The following is a 23854-nucleotide window of genomic DNA, read 5'->3' on the forward strand; positions in this document are numbered from 1 at the left end:
TGACAATTTAGAGGCGAAAACTGTGGTGGTTTCATTAGGTCTGGTTCTTTGCTGTGCTACTAAGGGAGTCAGTTATTTGGGGTAACTGAGGGAGCACCATTATGTTGGTCTAAGTGATACGTTCTCCAAGTTTTGTCTATGGCTTAAGCGAATCGAAATCGTGGGGGAGTACATGTGTGAGTAATTTGCTATTGTATTGATGGTTATGTTGTAAAGACTGGTCTCTGGTGTGTTAAATTGCGCTCTGATTTGTAGCCAATCTAAGCAGAAGTTACCATTGCTACTTGCTTATGTGCTACTGTCCTTATGATTGGCATTGTTTGTCTTTTGATTGTGGGTGTGCTTACGTTTAAAAAACAAAAATTACGGCTACTATTCATAAGGGTTGTCTAGTAAGGAAATTGCTTAAGCTTTTATCATATGCTGGTCTGTTTGCCTGTCACATTGGCTTTCTATGCAGTAACTGAAGGAATGTGTATCGTGGTTCAAGATTGTAGGCTGACTAGTATTTGAACTGGTGTTGAGGTTAAGGGCGAGATCAGCATCCCGCAAACCCGCACGCTGCGCGTGGTTAAATGTTCCGCTATTGGGGAGCCGCCTCTCTGTTCTTGGATTTTGTAAGGATACGTGATGAGTGCATCGCTGTAGTTTTTCGCGTGCTAAATTGCAGGGTGTCGGTGCCGTCCTAGGGCTAGACTAGTGATGTGTGTTATGTTGAAAGGGAATTAACTGTACCAAACGTAAGAGAGCTTTTAGTTTGTTTTAGGTCTGTACATGGAATGATGTTGATATTTTGTCGATTGCGGCAACAACTTCCCGTGTGGGGAGATCCTCTGACGGCCTTGTATTGCACTGTTGCAGTGCAGTCCATCTGAAACGTGCTGCTTAAAACTTGGGACCGCAGCTCTCTGATGTTATATATTACTGTTTAATCTTAAATGTCTTGGATGTAATATGGTTGTTGAGGATTATGTAATTAATTTTGATCGCTGGTTCCTTAAAGAAACTATTTCGTTTTTAAATATGTGCTCAGTCAGAGCCTATTTAAATATGATTTTAACTCATCATTCAAATGTTCTAGTCTTTCTTTCTTAAAAGGCTTTCAGTTAAATGATTGCTATTTGCCTGTTTAAATGTTTGAGTGACTTAAAGGAAAAGAATATTATTTAGTAATTTGTACTGATTGTTCCTTTTGGGTAATACCTGACTTATGTGTTCAATAAATGAGTGTCTAGTCAATGGTGATGCACTGTTCTATTGCTAGCCTACCCCTTCCACTCCACAGCCTATTGAGCTGCCTTGTGTCGAAATTGTGTTCAGAACACCCCTCTGACCTGACACCTCATTAACCTAATGCATTCTCCCAATAAATTACAGGCACTGCAGCTCGTAGTATTAAACTTCCTAAATGACTTCAAGAAATATTTTTCGTGACTACAGTAGCCCTGGCCCAATTATATATCTGTCACTTCCGAATGAGTACAATACAATGACTGACTATTACAGTTTCAGTTCTTGCCTCTACCGAGACAAAACCTGAGTTGTGGATGCAGGATGCCTTACATCACTGATCTGCGACTCCACCAAATAAATGCAAGGATCAAGAGCGGGTTTAAAATTCAGGGTGAAATGATATTAATGATAAGATTCGCTGATCACTTTGCTATCGTCAGTGAATGTTAAGAACAATTACAGGGTCTGCTGAATGGGACGAACAGTCTACTGAGTGAAAAATAAGAACTGAGGGTAAACCATTAAAAGACCAAAGAAGTGAGAAGCAGCACAAATGAGAATAATGGGAAGATTATCGTTAAAATAGGTGGTTACAAAGTAGACGGAGAAAAGGAATTCTGCAGCCTTGAAAGCAAAATAACCCATGAGCGACGGAGAAAAGCGGACAAGTTGAAACGTCCCCTTAGAAAAATTTATGAATTACTGTGTTGATAAACCTCTTACGTTATTTGATTTTCAAACAGCTGAGCAGAACTGAACGTACTCAGACATTTCTCTCTTTACTTATTCTGATCAACACTAAACTGACAAACAATATTTTTAGCACAACATAATCTGACTTTCAATAATCCCTACATAAGAATGGTCCTGACTAACAATAACCTATACCTTTCATGAATCACTTACAAAAATCTTCGTTACTCAAACTACTGCACTACAGCGAGCGCCAATACTGCCAGCGAAATAAAAGATTCTACCTACTGAAGGCACTAACTACTGATAGGCATAGTTAGCAAATGAAAGATTTTGATAGAGAACAAACAATGTATTTACCTTAGTAGTGTTACAAAGTTATATATATATATATATATATATATATATATATATATATATATATATATATATATATCAGTTCATAACATCCAGTCTTACAAATTTACTGTCTCTGATGGACACATGTCCAGATCATCCGCTCTCAAGACTCCGCTATCTCTCTCCCCACATCCACCACTGCTGGCGGCTCACCTCCAACTGCGCAACGCTACGCGCTTTTCACGTCCCAACTGCCCAACACTACAATAGCAAATTCCAACAATGCAAACCAGCCACAGACTGCACACAGCAAGTCAGTGATTTTCATACAGAGCGCTACGTGACGTTACCAACATAAAAAACCTAAGCAGCCTACTTACAAAGTCCAGCACAGGCAAAGAAGACATTCCTAGCCACAGGGGTCTACTGGTATGAAACACACACCTTAATAGTCATATACGATGAAACCTACAAAAAAGAAAACACAGAAAAGGTACACAACCAAAAAAAAGTACTTTCGTAAACAAAAACAACACAGCATAAAAGAAGGATTATAGAAACGAGGAATGTAGCTACCAGATGGAAACAATACAGGTCATAAAGATGGCACAGAAAGGCGAATCATTTAAAACCAACCACTGAAAACTGGAAGAATCCGCGTTACAAAGATCAGTGTTAGGAGGGGGCAAGGACAGAAGTGCTGTAGAGTCGTAGGTATAGCACTAATCTAAAGCGGTCAAGTGTGTTGTAGTGTGGAGGCTGGAGTACGTGGGAGGTGGATGGTGGAAGACAGGAATAGGTTTTGGTTATGGCCGCAGTATCAAGAGAAAGATGGAGTAAGGGAGCCCTCATACGGACTTGGATCTGGAGAAAAGTGTTGCCATTGATCCATCAACAATATAGATTTGATTAACATTGCATGGGATAAGGAGTCATTGAAAATGGCATTGGACCAACACCGACTCAAAGGACGGCCTCGGCACTTGTTCGTGACGTCACGTCAGCTAGGCACAGCGAACGCCAGGTCTGTTGCAGGCGTGGTCAAAATGGTGGTGCCTCCCTCTCTGACACAGGAAAATGTGAAACTATTGGCCGTAGTTGACCAACAGACATTGTTCTGAAAGATTGCTACAATCAGTTAATTGTGCAATTCATTACACTTCTTAACAAATAGTGTACTCCTGAACTTAAATTTCCACCTGTTTTAAGGATCTACATACAAAAACAACTCCATGGTCCAGAAGCAACAGAATTCGTGCTTCTTTACCTTATTTGTAAATCTGAGGAAGTTATGTTTGTACTGGGTTGCTTTTACAAGAAACTGTGAACATATTGGTGCTCTTCTTTAGGTATCTTTGTTGACTATGGGGTGAGGAGCACTGAACGTTAATGAAATATCTTGCGATTGTACACGTTGGGGTAGGGGGTGGGGGACATAAGGAGAGACAAAAGACAGATACTTATTTTATCAAATAAAATCTTTTTATCTTATAAAGTTTCTCCTTTCAGTTGCAAGAGGGGAATATTTATCTTTTCTAATGTGCATGTTTAAAAAAGTTTAAGCTCAGCAGTATTGTCGATGTATGAAGCTATTTTGTTTCCTGTTTAGAATTCCTTTCGTTGAAAACGACTGTAATCTAATGACTGGCAACAGTTGGACATTTACACATGTAAATTAGTTCACATTTCCAGTGACAACGTCAAACGAAAATAAATAAATAAAAGAAACGAGTTCATTGTAATGGGGTTGGGGTAAGTTTCGATAACAAAATGGATCAAGTAAATATAGTTACTTGAATGTAAAATTTCCGAAGCTTGCAATGGGGCAAAGCATCTTCTCATATTGATCTACGTTTGTTTCGGCAGGATTCAGTAATACAGAACTATGATCTTCATTTGTAGCTTTACGATAGTAAGAAAATCTCTCATCTAAATAAAACTGCAGAATCCAAAACAATACCAAACATTTTGTCCAAAAGTAAGAGATTTATAGTGATAAGCACGCCCAGGCGTTTCTGCCTGCAACAGACATGGCGTTCACTGTGCCTAGCTGACGTGACGTCATCAACAAGCGCCGAGGCCTTCCTTTGAGTCCGTGTTGATTGGAGGAGGTATGCAGAGTGTATGTGAGCCGTGCGTGGCTCGAGTTCCCCCCACCATGTATTTTACACCCTGTTTTTAACGTACTTCCACCTCACTACGTTAATTTAAATTACTATTGTCACTGAGTTGCTGCTTTGCCTGACCGTGAGCGGTACTAGCAGCGCGTATCAGTCTTGCTCGACTGCTATTACTTCCCAGTCGTTGTCTCTCGTAAGCCAGTTCAGATCGCGAGTTCGGGCTGCCAGTCAGTTGGAACGCGTCTGGAGCGCAGTCCGGACCTGCTAATCGGGGAGCGCCAATGTGGCACTAGTGCAGTCGGGTTGGAGCTGTGAGGTCTGCGTCGACATGGCTCGCCCGACCATTGCTGCGTTGACTGGAATACTCTCTTTCAAATTCTAAAGGTGGCAGGGGTAAAATGCAGGGAGCGAAAGGCTATTTACAATTTGTACAGAAAGCAGATGGCAGTTATAAGAGTCGAGGGGCATGAAAGGGAAGCAGTGGTTGGGAAGGGAGCGAGACAGGGTTGTAGCCTATCCCAGATTTTATTCAATCTGTATTTTGAGCAAGCAGCAAAGGAAACAAAAGAAAAGTTTGGAGTAGGTATTAAAATCCATGGAGAAGAAATAAAAACTTTGAGGTTCGCCGATAACATTGTAATTCTGTCAGAGACAGCAAAGGACTTGGAAGAGCAGTTGAACGGAATGGACAGTGTCTTGAAAGGAGGATATAAGATGAACATCAACAAAAGCAAAACGATGATAATGGAATGTAGTCGAATTAAGTCGGGTGATGCTGAGGGAATTGGATTAGGAAATGAGACACTTAAAGTAGTAAAGGAGTTTTGCTATTTGGGGAGCAAAATAACTGATGATGGCCGAAGTAGAGAGGATATAAAATGTAGACTGGCAATGGCAAGGAAAGCGTTTCTGAAGAAGAGAAATTTGTTAACATCGAGTATAGATTTAAGTGTCAGGAAGTCGTTTCTGAAAGTATTTGTGTGGAGTGTAGCCATGTATGTAAGTGAAACGGACAATAAATAGTTTGGACAAGAAGAGAATAGAAGCTTTTGAAATGTGGTGCTACAGAAGAATGTTGAAGTTTAGGTGGGTAGATCACGTAACTAATGAGGAGGTATTGATTAGGATTGGGGAGAAGTTTGTGGCACAACTTGACTAGAAGAAGGGATCGGTTGGTTGGACATGTCCTGAGGCATCAAGGGATCACAAATTTAGCATTGGTGGGCAGTGTGGAGGGTAAAAATCGTAGAGGAAGACCAAGAGATGAATACACTAAGCAGATTCAGAAGGATATCGGTTGCAGTAGGTACTATAAGATGAAGGAGCTTGCACAGGATAGATTAGCATGGAAAGCTGCATCAAACCAGTCTCAGGACTGAAGACCACAACAACAACAACAACAACATCATTGTTGCCCCGCATCACTTGAGTTGGGCCACGGTCTTCGTGGACCGTCGGTCGGTCGTCCTACTGGACGACGCGTCTTGGATCGCTGATAGTTCATGAGTCGGCTGTGTGTGTGTGTGTGTGTGTGTGTGTGTGTGCGTGTGTGTGTGTGTGTGTGTGTGTGTGTGGGTGCGTGCGTGCGTGCGCGCGCGCGCGAGTGCGTGCATCGACTCCTGATTTGTCTTAGTGCGTGCTTAGTTACTTTTGGGTATCGTTCAGGTCTTTGTGCAAGTGTTTGTCAGGTTATGTGTGTAGTTGGCGTTATTTCCACTGCCGACTATTTTAGATGTTGTTAGCATTCTGAGAGGAGTCAGTTGGTTGGTGCCGACCAGGGAGGATACCTTCACCCAACCCCAGATACAAAAGAAGATCGAAAAAATGGTTCGTCACAGAGTGTTACAGTCTACGAAAAGATGTACTAGGAAACCTACGCCGGCCGAAGTGGCCGTGCGGTTAAAGGCGCTCCAGTCTGGAACCGCAAGACCGCTACGGTCGCAAGTTCGAATCCTGCCTCGGGCATGGATGTTTGTGATGTCCTTAGGTTAGTTAGGTTTAACTAGTTCTAAGTTCTAGGGGACTAATGACCTCCCATAGTGCTCAGAGCCATTTGAACCGTTAGGAAACCTACATAAACTAAAACAGTGCCCAGAGAACCCTATACTCCTCAGGAATTACGCCGAAAAACGAAGCGTCTATAAGAAACCCCCAAAGGAAAAGAAGAGATCTTTCTGGGCAAAAGAAGGAAAGAAACTGGTGGAGGAAGCTTCAAAAGACCCATATATTGTGCTACGCCCCAGAAAACAAGCGGAAACACATTACATAGACATGAAAATACGGGAGACGCACTTCGACAACGTACTGAATAAGGAAGGACTAAGAGGAGACCGCAGGGCAGAGAGGATACAATGCTGCAAACAACTGTGGGTTGGATCCCATTGACCACGGAAGAGATCAAAGATGCCATTAACAGCACCAAGAGTAAAAAAGCTGTAGGCCAAGACAGACTTTATAGCGAATATCTGAAAGACACTGCCCAAATACTAACTCCAATGTGGACAAAACTCTACAGTTGTATAGAAACAGCCTCCATTCCAGAACAGTGGAGACAGTCAACAGTAAAAGTGCTTTATAAAGGGAAAGGAAACCCCCAAGGACCCTAGCAAATACAGAGGCATAGCCCTAGAAAACTTACCTTTCAAAGTGTTCACAAAAATAATAACAGAAAGAATAAAGCAAATAATCGACGTACACCTCCCCGAAAGCCAAATGGGGTTCAGAAAGGGAAGATCAACTCTGACAGCAATAGAACTCCTGCTAAAGAGCGTATGGTAAGCCCTTGAAGACAGAGAAAAGTTCCACGTAGTATTCACAGATTTTACAAAAGCCTTTGACTTTATAAACAGAAAATTAATGACCAGAAAACTAGAGGAAACCCTGGGAGAAAACAACATCTGGACACGAATTATAAGCGCAATACTGAAATGGAACGAAGTAAGAATATCAGACAATCTCTCCCTATCGGAGCCGATACTCCAATCAAACGGAGTACTACAGGGAGATCCACAGAGTCCTCTGTTATTTACCCTTGCGGCGGAAGAAATTGTAAGAATACCCCAAAGGGAGGGTGTAGTCTCATATGCATATGCAGACGATATTGTAATAGGTGCAAAGAATATTGCAAAGTTACAAGAAGCGATAAACTATATGGAAGATTGGTGTGTCGAAAACGGCTTCGAAATAATTGTGGTGAAAACAGAAATGATGGTACTCAGAAACTTGCATCAGCTGAGATCTTCATACGAGAGAAAAAACTGAAAATTGTACCGGACTATAAGTACCTAGGGGTCACAATACAAACAACTGCAAAATGTTTCACAAAACATGTAACAGAGAAAGCAATGCAAGCAATAATGGCAATACGTGGAATACAATACATCAGATCCCTACAGACAGCAATGACACTATTCAGAGCCACAATCTTCCCAATACTGACGTACGGCATAGAAATTATTGGACCAAATCTTACAGTGAACAACCTAACAACACTAGAAAGAGTGAAGGCGACCTATATAAAGAAAGCAATAGGTGTGTCCAAAACAACACGATCGAGACTTGTATATCTGCTGGCGAGGGAACCCTTCCTCATTGAAGACCTTCGGACAATCCTGATGCTACCCAATAGCAGCGCCTTGGAAAGTCTACTTAAAACATTGAACGAAAAAAGGGAAGACATACCTCCAGAATTGTACAGCACAGGTGCCATGATTGACCGAACATGGACAAAGGAAAACTTCCAAATGAGACACATGATCACCGGATTGGCAGTCCACGGTTTCCACCACCTTATTTGCAACAACACGTCATATCATGAACCAAACGAAATGTGTGAGTGTAAACATGCAAACGTTACCATATAGAGCTCTGTAGCAAAAGGGCACGAACAATAAGTGACTATGCAAATCACAATATGTGAAATTTCTAATTTATCTTATTATTATCACTGTACACTGAATTTTTATGGGTATTTGGCTGCAGTTATACCTCCACACGGTGCAGTCGGCTGGGTCCGCTGGCAGTCCCTGCACAGTGTCGGAGCGTGTGTGGAATTGTCCGATCGCTACGAGCTTCGTGGCTCACCGACCCAGGACGTCAAACTTGAGTGGTGTCGTAAGTACCCAAGCCATGTCCGTTCATGTTGTGCCATTGGTTTCGGTGGCTCGCTGTTGGGGAGCTTTTCCTGTGATCAGCACTGACTGTTTGTAGTGGTGAAGTCGAGCCACCGTGTGGTGGAATTAACTATATTGGTTCACTACAATTCAAGTGCACCAGCGGAATTTCCTGCCTTGTGGCCGCTAGTGTTCTGGTTAACTGCCCTGGCCACTGACGTAAATTCAGGCAGTGTTCATTTTTGGTGGAGTTAACTATATTACCTCATTTCAAATTCAGGTGTACCAGCGGAATTGTCTGCCTTGTGACCCTTAGTCTTCCGGTTACCTGCCCTGGTCACTAACGTAATTTCAAGCAGTGTCCTTTCCTCACCTGTTGTCGCTGTCCAACATGGTGTGTAGTTTTAACAGCTAAATATATATTTCATTGTGGATGATCACGTCCGAAACAGTTTGGTCCTTGAGTTCATGTACCGACTGGTGGCTAGCAAGTCGTTTAGTTGGTCGGTCCGTGACTGTCTCTTGGTTGGGTTACCGATGGATCAAGTGTAGATGGGCCCACCACCTGTCTCATCTAAGTGAACGTTAATGTTTCGAGGGCAGCCCCTCCCCCCCCCCCCCCCCCCCCCTGGAGGCGTCCGAGTGCCGTTGTCTATACTGTCCTTTTCACTGGTGTTTAATGCCTGTTGGTAATCTATTATAGCCGATGCTTTAAAGGAAAAAAATTATTGTGGTTTATGTAAATCAAGGGCTTTCAGCCCGTATAAAGACGTTTGAATTCTCGCAAATGTATATTTTGCCGAAAGTTACTGTTGTGTTATCTTTTCGTATAGTGCGCTGTCAGCCACTTGAAACTTAAACCTTTAAGGTATATCGAATTTTTGGAAAATCAAGTGTGGGCCTTCAGCTGCTCAAAACCTTATTCTAAAATTTAGTTATTGTCGTTGCGCTACCTTTTCATTTAGTGTGCTTTTGGCCACTTAAAACTTAAAGGTTTAAGCTATTTTTGAATTTTTGTAAACTCAACTGTGTGCCATCAGCCGCTTAAAGGCTTATTCTTAAAACTTCCCCTTAAGTGAGAACATTGCGGCCTTCTGCCTTAAAAGATTATGGTAATATATTTTAACATTTTGAAATTTAATTGTGGCCTTCAGCTGTTGGAATTGCAGTTTGTTTATGTTTGCTGCTTTCAGCCTAACTGTGACATGTACAAATATATTTTAATTATTTTAACTACGTGTCTTCAGTCACTTGATATTTACCTTGTTGAGTTTTAAGATTTCTTGTTTGGAGTCCTTCAGCCGTGAAAGAGTTGGATTTTGAAACTCGTATTGTAAAGGTTCAGCTATATGTCGTTTTGGTTTAAATGTGTTATTAAATTACAATAAAATATCAATTTTGAAGTGAAATTGACCGCCACCTTATTTGGCCCTTTCCACAAGCCTAATCACCTGTTCTGCTCTGCGGATTTAGCGGGCGTTTCAGTATGGGTATATGATTGGTGGAATTTGTTTGTACAGATTCAAACGTCATGGGATTGGAAATCAGAAGGGAAAGAGTGGGGTAATGGGAGTTGAGCTTGCGGATAGTGTAGCATAAACGGAGATGTTCTGTGGGGATTCCGATGAGATGGTAAAAGATCAATTTGGGGAAGATAACCGAATGCAGAAAGTGACATAGAGTGCACGGCGTTGAAGAATTTGGAGGAAGTTATAGTACTTTGATGGAGCAGATACCCATGTCAAATTGGCACAAGATAGAGTAGTTTGGATCTACATGTGGCTGTTAGTTGAGGGTTGCAATCACTGCACAGCTAATTAGTAGTTTCAGTCTATTGTTGACTTCCTGTTGGACGGTATGAGGTTTATTTTACACCTGTTGAGTGTTAGGGGCATTTTAGTAGGCTCTGATCGTCTTAAGTGGTTAACTAGAGGTCATGACTGCTGAATCTGTTGGTGGTTTTCCCCTTTTTTGTTGCCTGTGTTTCGCAAGGGCTTATCTTGAGGAGTCAATGGTCCCATGAGGGAGTAAAGTGGTTGAGTTCGACTGAGAAATCGTTGGGATTACTGGAGCATTGGTTTGAGGCCTAGGAAATCAGTGTCATCAGCATACTGAAGGAATTGGACAGGTAGTTTGGACATATCTTCATGTAGAGGATATAAAACAGGGGAGGAAGGTTGGATCCTTTAGCACGCCTGCAGTGAGGTGGAAGGTATGGGAATCAGTATCATTAACAGTGGCATAGGATGGAATGATGACAATTTGGTGAGGCTCAGTGGTCGCATGCATGTGTTTCAATTACGCAGCAATTCGGCATCTTCCATGAACCTAATCTACTCAATGCATCCCAGTGGAGAAAGGGAACCTACATTTTGGTGTGGGATCTGAATCATGTGTCGTTCCTGCCGACTCTTCACATCGTTGAGAGGTGAAAGCTGCATTAAAGCCAAGTTGAAAATTTCCATCATCCGACGGAGACTCTAGCTCATGACCTCTTGAAATCTAGGAACGGACTTCAATGCTAGGCCACCAAGCTCGACTGGGTTGTTATTGGTTAGGAAGCAGCGCCGTCAGATGAGGCACTGGAAAATTACTTCCATGTGTGACACAGTTACTGAGACGGACATAGCTGGAAGCGGTTGCTGGTAAATCATTGGCTTTATACAGAAAAAATGCTGTTATTTATTTGAAAATACATGTGTACTCAATATATTCACCCTTGAACTCAACACATTTATGTCACCTTTGTTTCAACTTTCTTAACCCGTCTAAAAAAGTATGTCGACGGTGCTATAAACCACTCACCAACAAACCTTTCTGCCTTCCCGCCGTTCATAAATCGTCTTCCCTTGAGATTTTTCTTGACCACCACTCGTTCGTGCTTTTCATCTGTACTGAGACTTTTGGGAACCCATTTGCCTGAGAGCTTTCTCCTGTCAAAAATTTAACGAATAGTATGATGAACAGGTTCTTGGAATGTTCCCAGGGTCTGTTATCTTTTTAGCAATATCCTCCGATCATCCAGGATCATGAAATGAACAACGTCCTCAGTTTCCAGAACTGTGATTTGAGTAGGCCTTCCACTGTTGAAATGGCCTGTTTTAAATGCAACAACCAAATTCCTGATAGTTACACAGGAAGGCACGTTACCACCCATTGTACCAGACATACCAACATAAATTTGTTTGACTTTATTCCCTTTTTTTGAAATAAAAATACCTAATTACAGTACGACTCTGTTTCGCTGTGAATTCTCTGTTTTCCTCCACCATGTTCGCTTCAGACCTTCTGACAACCCTACCATAACAAAGGTCAAAAATTAATTATGATTGTAGTGTTGCTTACGCTGCTAAATATTGCATTTTCTGGCAACAACAAAGTTATATTATGTGGCAGGTGTCATTAGAGCACAGTTAATAAAGTCATTTCATGAAATAATGGATAAACTGGGCACTCATCTTTTCGTGTTTCCCACGCTGGTCTCGTTGTGAACTCGTGGCTCAATCGTCGAAAATCTAGGTAGTGATGATTCCAAGCTCGGATGCAAAGAGGCCTAGGTGTTATTCTGCGATATTCAAAAGTTTTATAGATGTGTTTCATAAACCATTCTTGAAGATTAAACTTTAGCAAGTTAGCGCAATGGTAATGTAAAAAAGTAACCAGCGCTCCGAATTTAAGTTACACTTCTTTTTTATTACTTTTGTTCAACATCACTTCACAATATAAAACATACTTGAAAATATTTTCCTCACTGTTAAAGTTCACATTTCATAAACTGACTAAGATTTGTGTCTTACTAACATGACGACCAAAGCTTGACACTCTAATAACCGCTTACGCGCCCAAAAATCAGAGTTACAACTACATCAAAGATCATTGTGACAAAATAAAGAATACCCATAAGAATAATATCATTGCAATATACACATATCGATGTATCGAAGTACCTCTACATTAATGAAATCAAATCTGAATGTTGTCACAGAAATATGTTAACTATTTTACAGAAACACAGTAGAATATTGCTGGTATCGAGAGGTTGAGATGAGGTGCCGTAATGGTTACGTAATTCAAGTACCATTACAACGTGCACAGAAGGATATAAACCGATGTTACTGCCAAGCGGTTACTATCACATATAATGTACCCATGGAGACCCAGTGTGGGTTGTAATTATCATACGGCAGCGAAATTTATTAGACATGCTAGTGCATTAATGTGGAACTGACTTATGCTGAAAAAAATAAGTTCCAGTTTTGGCCACCAGGTGTAAATCTGGCGCTCTATACTGCTTGTATGATGGTATTACAATCGTGCTGTCAAAGACGAGCCATAATGCGAGCGAACATTATGACTATCGAGAAGATAAAAAAGTCAGCTGTTAGTGAAACTATTTTACTTGAATGACAGCAATAACAGTGGTGCACTGAGAGAGTATCGCCGACTGAAAGGTAGGAGGAGAGGCTTGACGTCATTAAATGATTTAAAGAAGCTGATGACGAAATTCGAAAACACAGGTGAGCCGAGTGAGGAAACTGGAAGAGGAAGGCGTCTTATCCTGGGGGAAATCATTGATGAGTTTGCTGTTACTGTAACTGACCATAGAGTCCTGGGTAGTACTACAGCTCGTGCAGTGTCATGAGAATTGTCATTCCTATGGTCAACATAACGGAAATTTTTTACCAGTTATGTTACACTGGTACCCGTAGAAGGACGAGATGGTGCAGCAACTGAAACCTCATCATCCGCAACAACGTTCCGCGTTTGCTCTTGGGTTTTTGGCATGGATCGAAGTTGATGATATATCACCAGGTAATATTGTATGGAATGACAAGGCACATCTTACACTACAGGGTGCAATGAATACACAGAACACCGGCAAGAGTGGCCGAGCGGTTCTAGGTGCTACAGTCTGGAACCGCGCGACCGCTACGGACGCAGGTTCGAATCCTGCCTCGGGCATGGATGTGTGTGATGTCATTAGGTTAGTTAGGTTTAAGCAGTTCTAAGTTCTAGGGGACTGATGACCTCAGAAGTTAAGCCCCATAGTCCTCAGAGCCATTTGAACCATTTTTTAATACACAGAACTGCCGAATTTTGGGTACTCTTAAACCACATGTTGTGCATTAAGAGCCATCGTATTCGCTGTATGTGTCTCTGTGGTGTGGACTCCCAGCCAACTTTATTCTTCTTTGAAGAGGATACACCCAGAGGGCCTGTCTAGTGTATGGTGACTTCTGTACTTTATCCAGTATGTAATTCCTGTTTCGAAAGAGTGCAGCTGTGTGGAAACCACCGTTTTAATGGAAGAAGGGGCAACACGTCATCCCACTAACCCAGTGAAAGATCTGCTTAATGCAGCCTTCCACAAAAGTGTTATCTCCAGAGGTTTTCCAGATGCATGGTCTGCAAGACCACCTGATCTGAACCCATGTGACTTTTGTATCTGGGGGTATCTAAAAAACGCCTTTACCAGGGGCACGTTCGCTCTCTACCTGATCTGAAGCACAGTATACAGGTACACGTTGCTCTGATTCCATTGGAACTGTTGCGAGCAACCATTGATGACGTCGTTTTACGGTTGCAGCACCTTGTAAAGTGTCCGTTGCTCATACTGAACAACCTGTGTAAGTGGTGGCTAGTAATAAAATCAACATTATGCCTTTCTCACTTGTTTGAACTTTTCTGACCAATCCGATTCCTAATCTATTATGTGTGGAAACATTTCTGTATATCTTTCTTGTATTCACAGCGCCAGACAAGGCACCTCATAATCAAAATTGGAACTAATTTCTTTTTCAGCGTAATTCGGCACTGCATTAACACATGAGGATATCTGCCAAGTTTTTCTGCCATAAGATACAAAAGCCCACAGTGGACCTCTGTGAGTTGTAGCAAGGTTTAATACCAAAACATTAGTGTACATCCTTTTTAATTAGTAATCTACATCTACATCTACATACATACTCCGACATACTCTGCAATCCACCATACGGTGCGTGGTGGAGGGTACCTCGTACCACAACTAGCATCTTCTCTCCCTGTTGCACTCCCAAACAGAACGAGGGAAAAATGACTACCTATATGCCTCTGTACGAGCTCTAATCTCTCTTATCTTATCTTTGTGGTATTTCCGTGAAATGTAAGTTGGAAGCAGTAAAATTGTACTGCAGTCAGCCTCAAATACTGGTTCTCTAAATTTCCTCAGTAGCGATTCATGAAAAGAACGCCTCCTTTCCTCTAGAGACTCCCACCCGAGTTCCTGAAGCATTTCCGTAACACTCGCGTGATGATCAAACCTACCAGTAACGAATCTAGCAGCCCGCCACTGAACTGCTTCTATGTCCTCCCTCATTCCGACCTGATACGGATCCCAAACGCTCGAGCAGTACTCAAGAATAGGTCGTATTAGTGTTTTATAAGCGGCCTCCTTTACAGATGAACCACATCTTCCCAAAATTCTACTAACGAACCGAAGACGACTATCCGCCTTCTCCACAACTGCCATTACATGCTTGTCGCACTTCATATCGCTCTGCAATGTTACGCCCAAATATTTTATCGACGTGACTGTGTCAAGCGCTACATTACTAATGGAGTATTCAAACATTACAGGATTCTTTTTCCTATTCATCTGCATTAATTTACATTTATCTATATTTAGAGTTAGCTGCCATTCTTTACACCAATCACAAATCCTGTCCAAGTCATCTTCTATCCTCCTACAGTCACTCAACGACGACACCTTCCCGTACACCACTGCATGATCAGCAAACAGCCGCACATTGCTATCCACCCTATCCAAAAGATCATTTATGTAGATAGAAAACAACAGCGGACCTACCACACTTCCCTGGGGCACTCCAGATGATACCCTCACCTCCGCTGAACACTCACCATCGAGGACAACGTACTGGGTTTTATTAAATAAGAAGCCAGAGATTTACCAGCACCTTCTCGCAATTGGAAGCGCACAAGTCTGAAGTTTGTTTTGGTCGAGTATTAGTACCAGGTATTTCAATGTGCCTTATAAAACTATAGACATGCGTCTTTTGTTTGTTCTGAAGGATGCCATTCTAAGGTTACACTAATCTCTTAACACGTTGTGAAAGTGTGAGACGAAATCGAATGCAAATATCTAATTTTGGATGTGCCAGCAATGATATTGGTCGCGGTCCAACAGCCCACGTGCATACGCCCACACATACAAAAACAGAGGGGGTTGCCTGCATGCATTTCGCTTCACAGCGCTTCAGTTGTTGCCCGTCTGTGTACTCTTGTGTCCGAGCCAAAAGCTACAGTGTGTAAACTATGGGTTCTTAAGTTCAAGTTAACTGTCATGCGAGTCACGGTTCTCGTTCTATAAATTGCATCGTGTCCTCGGTAGCTATATGTATAAGAAACATCAAACCAGAGCATTAACAAAACACACTACCGCTGGGAGCATTTGTCACACGGCCTACAGCGACATCTACATATGCACTCCGCAAGTCACCCAACGGTGTGTGGCAGAGGGCACTTTACGTGCCACTGTCATTACCTCCCTTTCCTGTTCCAGTCGCGTATGACTCGCGGGAAGAACGACTGCCGGAAAGCCTCCGTGCGCGCTCGAATCTCTCTAATTTTACATTCGTGATCTCCTCGGGTGGTATAAGTAGGGGGAAGCAATATATTCGATACCTCATCCAGAAACGCACCCTCTCGAAACCTGGGCAGCAAGCTACACAGCGATGCAGAGCGCCTCTCTTGCAGAGTCTGCCACTTGAGTTTGCTAAACATCTCCGTAACGCTATCGCGCTTACCAAATAACCCTGTGACGAAACGCGCCGCCCTTCTTTGGATCTTCTCTATCTCCTCCGTCAACCCGACCTGGTACGGATCCCACACTGATGAGCAACAGGTCGAACGAGTATTTTGTAAGCCACCTCCTTTGTTGATGGACTACGTTTTCTAAGGACTCTCCCAATGAATCTCAACCTGGTACCCGCCTTCCCAACAATTAATTTTATATGATCATTCCACTTCAAATCGTTCCGCACGCATACTCCCAGATATTTTACAGAAGTAACTGCTACCAGTGTTTGTTCCGCTATCATATAATCATACAATAAAGGATCCTTCTTTCTATGTATTCGCAATACATTACATTTGTCTATGTTAAGGATCAGTTGCCACTCCCTGCACAAAGTGCCTATCCGCTGCAGATCTTCCTGCATTTCGCTACAATTTTCTAATCCGCGAAAAGCCGCATGGAACTTCTGACACTATCTACTAGGTCATTTATATATATTGTGAAAAGCAATGGTCCTATAACACTCCCCTGTGGCACGCCAGAGGTTACTTTAACGTCTGTAGACGTCTCTCCTTTGAGAACAACATGCTGTGTTCTGTTTGCTAAAAATTCTTCAATCCAGCCACAGCAGCTGGTCTGATATTCCGTAGGCTCTTACTTTGTTTGTCGGGCGACAATGTGGAACTGTATCAAACGCCTTCCGGAAGTCAAGGAAAATGGCATCTACCTGGGAGCCTGCATCTAATATTTTCTGGGTCTCATGAACAAATAAAGCGAATTGGGTCTCACACGATCCGGAATCCATGTTGATTCCTGCAGAGTAGGTTCTGGGATTCCAGAAACGACAAGATACGTGAGCAAAAAACATGTTCTAAAATTCTACAACAGATCGACGTCAGAGATATAGATCTATAGTTTTGCGCATCTGGCCGACCACCCTTCTTGAAGACTGGGACTACCTGTGCTCTTTCCCAATCATTTGGAACCTTTCGTTCCTCTACCTGTGGATTTTCGGGGACAACAGTGCTAAGTACAACAATTCTTAACAGAAAATGTGTATGATGAACACGGCCAATCAAACACAGCTTGGCGTTTTTTATAGAACGCGAAGCGATAAGCGAAATTTATAGGTGGAAGCAAGCTGTAGCTAGGGAAGCGTGCTTCATTCGTAGTACTGTGTCCAAGTGCTACCCCGATTCACTGAATGGTCTAGAGGTTAGTGGACCCCCTCACCCTCAACGAGAGCCCCATAATTTATCTTGTGGACGAGTCGATGAAGGGAAGTTGCCACATAACTGCGCACATGAACGGACAACTGCTGTGAACATTAGGTTGGATGCAACTACACAGTGCTATGCAGTGAATTGCAGTATTCGAACAAATACTGCAGTATTGGAACAAACACTGGTAGCAGTTACTTCTGTAAAATATCTGGGAGTATGCGTGCGGAACGATTTGAAGTGGAATGATCATATAAAATTAATTGTTGGGAAGGCGGGTGCCAGGCTGAGATTCATTGGGAGTCCTTAGAAAATGTAGCCCACCAACAAAGGAGGTGACTTACAAAATACTCCGTTCGACCTATACTTGAGTATTGCTCATCAGGTGGGGTTGACGGAGGAGACAGAGAAGATCCAAAGAAGAGCGGCGCGTTTCGTCACGGGATTATTTGGTAAGCGTGATAGCGTTATGGAGATATTTAGCAAACTCAAGTGGCAGACTCTGCAAGAGAGGCGCTCTGCACCGCGGTGTCCAGGTTTCGAGAGGGTGCGTTTCTGGATGAGGTCTCGAATATATTGCTTCTCTCTACTTATACCTCCCGAGGATATCACGAATGTAAAATTAGAGAGATTCGAGCGCGCACGGAGGCTTTCCGGCAGTCGTTCTTCTCGCGAACCATACGCGACTGGAACTGGAAATGGAGGTAACGACAGAGGCACGTAAAGTGCCCTCCGCCACACACCGTTGGTAGATTTAGATGTAGTGATAATGTCGCCATAGTTCACGATTCCGCATTTATTGCACATACATCAGAAATACACGAATGCCGAAAAAATGTTCTGCTTGTATACTGATGAGCCAAAACATTATGACCACCGCCCACCGCGACATTGGATGCCACCTGTTGTCGTTGAGGTCTAGTGATGCGGTAAGAAAGATATTATGTAAGTGGAGCAGAGACGGGCAAAGGATCACTCTATGAAATGGGCTGCAAATGGGGAAATACATTGAGATAAGCGGCTTTGACAAAGGGCAGACTATGATTACGAAAAGTCTGTGAAAGAATATCTCGAAATAGGCGAAGGTGGAAGAACTTTCGTGTGCTACTGTCGCAATCATCTACGGAAACAGGTAGGAGGACAGTGAAACTACTACTAGGCGCTAAATGGATGGACGTCCACGACTCTTCACAGAACGTGGGGTTCGTCTTGTCTGCTCTGTGGAGTATGACAGATGGTGATCTATGGCATCTCGGCCGAAAGAGCTCAATGCTGATGCAGGAACAGGTATTTTGGAGCATGCCATTCATTGTACGCAGTTGCGTATGGAGCTGCGTGCCAGACCATTCCTACATGTTCACATGATGACCCAGTGACACCGTCAATTGCGATTGCAGTGGGCATCGGCCATCAATCAATGGGAACTTGTCGCCTCTTTGGGTGAATCATATATTTGCCAAACTAGATTGATGGTCATCCCCACAAGGTGTACAGCCGCCTGCAACGGACACAGGCTGGTGGGAACAGTATTCACTATAGCAGCTGCAAGCCATCTACATCCCTTCATGCTTGATGTCTTCCCTAACGGCGATGTCATCTTTCAGCAGTATAATTTCCATCTCTCAGGTCCACAACCGCGCTGCAGTGGTTTGAGGACCATTATCACGTAGATGTGATTCACCAGGCTTTCAGGGACAGCATAAGGGAACGAGTGACAGGGATGGGAAAAGAAATACAGTAGAAGAAGAATGGGTAGCTTTAAGGGATGAAGTAGTGAAGGCAGCAGAGTATCAAGTAGGTAAAAATACGAGGGCTAGTAGAACTCCTTGGATAACAGAAGAGATATTGAATTTAATTGATGAAAGGAGAAAATATAAAAATGCAATAAATGAAGCAGGCAGAAAGGAATACAAACGTCTCAAAAATGAGATCGACAGGAAGTGAAAAATGGCTAAGCAGGCATGGCTAGAGTACAAATGTAAGGAAGTAGAGGCTTATCTCACTAGGGGTAAGATAGATACTCCCTACAGGAAAATTAAAGAGACCTTTGGAGAGAAGAGAACCACTTGTATGAATATCAAGAGCTCAGATGGCAACCCAGTTCTAAGCAAAGAAGGGAAAGCAGAAAGGTGGAAGGAGTATATAGGGGGTCTGTACAAGGGCGATGTACTTGAGGACAATATTATGGAAATGGAAGAGGATGTAGATGAAGATGAAATGGGAGATATGATACTGTGTGAAGAGTTTGACAGAGCACTGAAAGACCTGAGTCGAAACAAGGCCCCCGGAGTAGACAATATTCCATTGGAACTACTGACGGCCGTGGGAGAGCCAGTCCTGACAAAACTCTACCATCTGGTGCGCAAGATGTATGAAACAGGCGAAATACCCTCAGACTTCAAGAAGAATATAATAATTCCAATCCCAAAGAAAGCAGGTGTTGACAGATGTGAAAATTAGCGAACAATCAGTTTAATAAGCCACAGCTGCAAAATACTAACGCGAATTCTTTACAGACGAATGGAAAAACTGGTAGAAGCCGATCCTCGGGGAAGATCAGTTTGGATTGCGTAGAAATGTTGGAACACGTGAGGCAATACTGACCATACGACTCATCTTAGAAGCTAGATTAAGGAAAGGCAAACCTACGTTTCTAGCATTTGTAGACTTAGAGGAAGCTTTTGACAGTGTTGACTGGAATACTCTCTTTCAAATTCTGAAGGTGGCAGGGGTAAAATACAGGGAGCGAAAGACTATTTACAATTTGTACAGAAACCAGATGGCAGTTAATAGAGTCGAGGTACATGAAAGGGAAGCAGTGGTTGGGAAGGGAGTGAGACAGGGTTGTAGCCCATCCCCAATGTTATTCAATCTGTATATTGAGCAAGCAGTAAAGGAAACAAAAGAAAATTCCGGAGTAGGTGTCAAAATCCATGAAGAAGAATTAAAAACTTTGAGGTTCCCCGATGACATTGTTATTCTGTCAGAGACAGCAAAGGACTTGGAAGAGCAGTTCAACGGAATGGACAGTTTCTTGAAAGGAGGATATAAGATGAACATCAACAAAAGCAAAACGAGGATAATGGAATGTAGTCGAATTAAGTCAGGTGACGCTGAGGGAATTAGATTAGGAAATGAGACACTTAAAGTACTAAAGGAGTTTTGCTATTTGGGGAGCAAAATAACGATGGTCGAAGTAGAGAGGATATAAAATGTAAACTGGCAGTGGCAAGGAAAGCGTTTCTGAAGAAGAGAAATTTGTTAACATTGGGTATAGATTTAAGTGTCAGGAAGTCATTTTTGTAAGTATTTGTATGGAGTGTAGCCAAGTATGGAAGTGAAACGTGGACGATAAATAGTTTGGACAAGAAGAGAATTGAAGCTTTCGAAATGTGGTGCTACAGAAGAATGCTGAAGATTAGATGGGTAGATCATGTAACTAATGAGGAGGTTTTGAATAGGTTTGGGAAGAAGTTTGTGGAACAACTTGACTAGACGTAGGGATCGGTTGGTAGGACAATTCGAAATGCGGTGCTACAGAAGAATGTTGGAGATTAGATGGGTGGATCACATAACTAATGAGGGGGTATTGAATAGAATTGGGGAGAAGAGGAGTTTGTGGCACAACTTGACTAGAGGAAGGGATCGGTTGGTAGGACATGTTCTGAGGCATCAAGGGATCACCAATTTAGTACTGGAGGGCAGCGTGGAGGGTAAAAATTGTAGAGGGAGACCAAGCGATGAGTACACTAAGCAGATTCAGAAGGATGTAGGCTGCAGTAGGTACTGGGAGATGAAGAAGCTTGCACAGGATAGAGTAGCATGGAGAGCTGCATCAAACCAGTCTCAGGACTGAAGACCATAACAACAACAACTTATCTGTTCATTTTTGTGCGCCATTGGCTAGCTTCTTACCTATTGACGTTTTATGCTGTTTATTTCACATGTTATACCGTAACCACAGAGATGGCAGTAATGTATTTTTACTATGTGTATCTTCTTCTTCTTTTCCTTGAGCGTTAGTCTCGCGTGCCTGCGGGGTCCGCTACATGGGTCCGCTGTCTCCATTTACGCCGAGCGAGGTGGCGCAGTGGTTAGACACTGGACTCGCATTCGGGAGTACGACATTTCAATCCCGCGTCCAGCCATCCTGATTTAGGTTTTCCGTGATTTCCCTCAATCGCTCCAGGCAAATGCCGGGATGGTTCCTTTCAAAGGGTACGGCCGACTTCCTTCCCCGTCCTTCCCTAATCCGATGAGACCGTTTACCTCGCTGTCTGGTCTCCTTCCCCAAAACAGCCAACCAACCATCTCCATTTACCTCTGTCACTGGCTGCACATGGGCGGATCGGCACGCGTTTAAGGCCTTTGTGAATTGTATCAGCCCAACGTTGCTTAGGTCGTCCTTTGTGTCTACTACCGACGACTTCAAGTGTGTAACCCGCCTTGGCAATAGAGTCATCGCCGGCCCGTAAAACATGCCCAAACCATCGAAGACGACTCTCACGCATCTTGTCTTGGATCAGTGCAACACTAAACTGTTTCCTAATTCTCTCATCTAACTTAGTGAGGCCCGCTGTCCACCTTAACATCTTCGTTTCCATTACACTTAGGCGGCCAGCACTCACAACCATAGAAGGCGACTGGTCGGATGACAGTGCGATAGGTTTTTGATTTTAAATTATCTTTCATCCTTCTTTCATCCAAGCGACTCCGGTTGTTGTTCGCCAATTCATCCAGGCTGCCTGAGTTCTGGTGTTGACCTCTTCGGTGAATCGGCTGTCAATGACGATCGTGCAACCAATGTACTTAAACTTACTCACACGAGTATACCGAAAAAGAGCACATCATTTTTATCGTACTATTTTCATTGCTTTATTTTATTTATTTGTTTATTTATGCGCCACTGGCTAGCTTCATACCTTTCAACATTCTAATGCTGCTTTATTCCAGATGTTTCTACTGTAAGCCCAGAGATGGCGCTAATGTAATTGTACGAGTTGAACGATTTTAGTTTACGCTCGGAGAGGACACACCATTTTTTATTGTACTTTTTTCATTAGTTTGAATTTTAATTTTTTGGTAAATTATTTTAACATTGTACTTTTCGTGTTGTATGGAATTTTAAATGAATCTTTTTCCATCACTTTGTAATGCTTAAATATATGTACTTACTGCCATTGAGCGGTTTATAGTAATGCCTCCTCCCATGTGTTTTGCTTTCCATGCTTTAACCGTTACTTGTTGTTTCACTATTCAGTATATTTAAAAAAATAATTATACAGGGTGTTACCAAAAGGTACGGCCAAACTTTCAGGAAACATTTCTCACTCACAAAGAAAGAAAATATGTTAGGTGGACATGTGTCCGGAAACGCTTACTTTCCATGTTAGAGCTCATTTTATTACTTCTCTTCAAATCACATTAATCATGGAATGGAAACACACAGCAACAGAACGTACCAGCGTGACTTCAAACACTTTGTTACAGGAAATGTTCAAAATGTCCTCCGTTAGCGAGGATATATGCATCCACCCTCCGTCGCACGGAATCCCTGATGCGCTGATGCAGCCCTGGAGAATGGCTTATTGTATCACACCCGTCCACAATACGAGCACGAATAGTCTCTACATTTGGTACCGTGGTTGCGTAGACAAGAGCTTTCAAATGCCCCCATAAATGGAAGTCAAGAGGGTTGAGGTGAGGAGAGCGTGGAGGCCATGGAATTTGATCCGCTTCTACCAATCCATCGGTCACCGAATCTGTTGTTGAGAAGCGTACGAACACTTCGACTGAAATGTGCAGGAGCTCCATCGTGCATGAACCACATGTTGTGTCGTACTTGTAAAGGCACATGTTCTAGCAGCACAGGTAGAGTATCCCGTATGAAATCATGGCGGTGAATTGAGGAAGTACAGTACATACTGACGACACTAAATGAGCTCTAACATGGAAATTAAGCGTTTCCGGACACATGTCCACATAACATCTTTTCTTTGTTTGTGTGTGAGGAATGTTTCCTGAAAGTTTGGCTGTACCTTTTTGTAACACCTTGTATATTTTTACTATTATTTAACTATTCACTAACACCTAGATAGAGGGCACCACATAGTTCTGACTTTATATTTTCTTCCTCTTCAACCATGTAAACACTGGCTTCAGTTCATGTTACACTCTGGTACACTCTGCACCATCGACATTGTTTATTACGTGAGAGTGCGGACTAATGTCGTCTGTTGTTATAAGGTATGTAACTGTGTGGAGCTTATGTCTGCACAGACGATACGTTATCGACTACGTTACGCTTGTTCCTGATTCTCCTCTTTTGTAATTCTAAGCACTGAA

The sequence above is a fragment of the Schistocerca piceifrons genome, chromosome 9, assembly GCF_021461385.2.
Source record: "Schistocerca piceifrons isolate TAMUIC-IGC-003096 chromosome 9, iqSchPice1.1, whole genome shotgun sequence".
Taxonomy (NCBI): Eukaryota; Metazoa; Arthropoda; class Insecta; order Orthoptera; family Acrididae; genus Schistocerca; species Schistocerca piceifrons.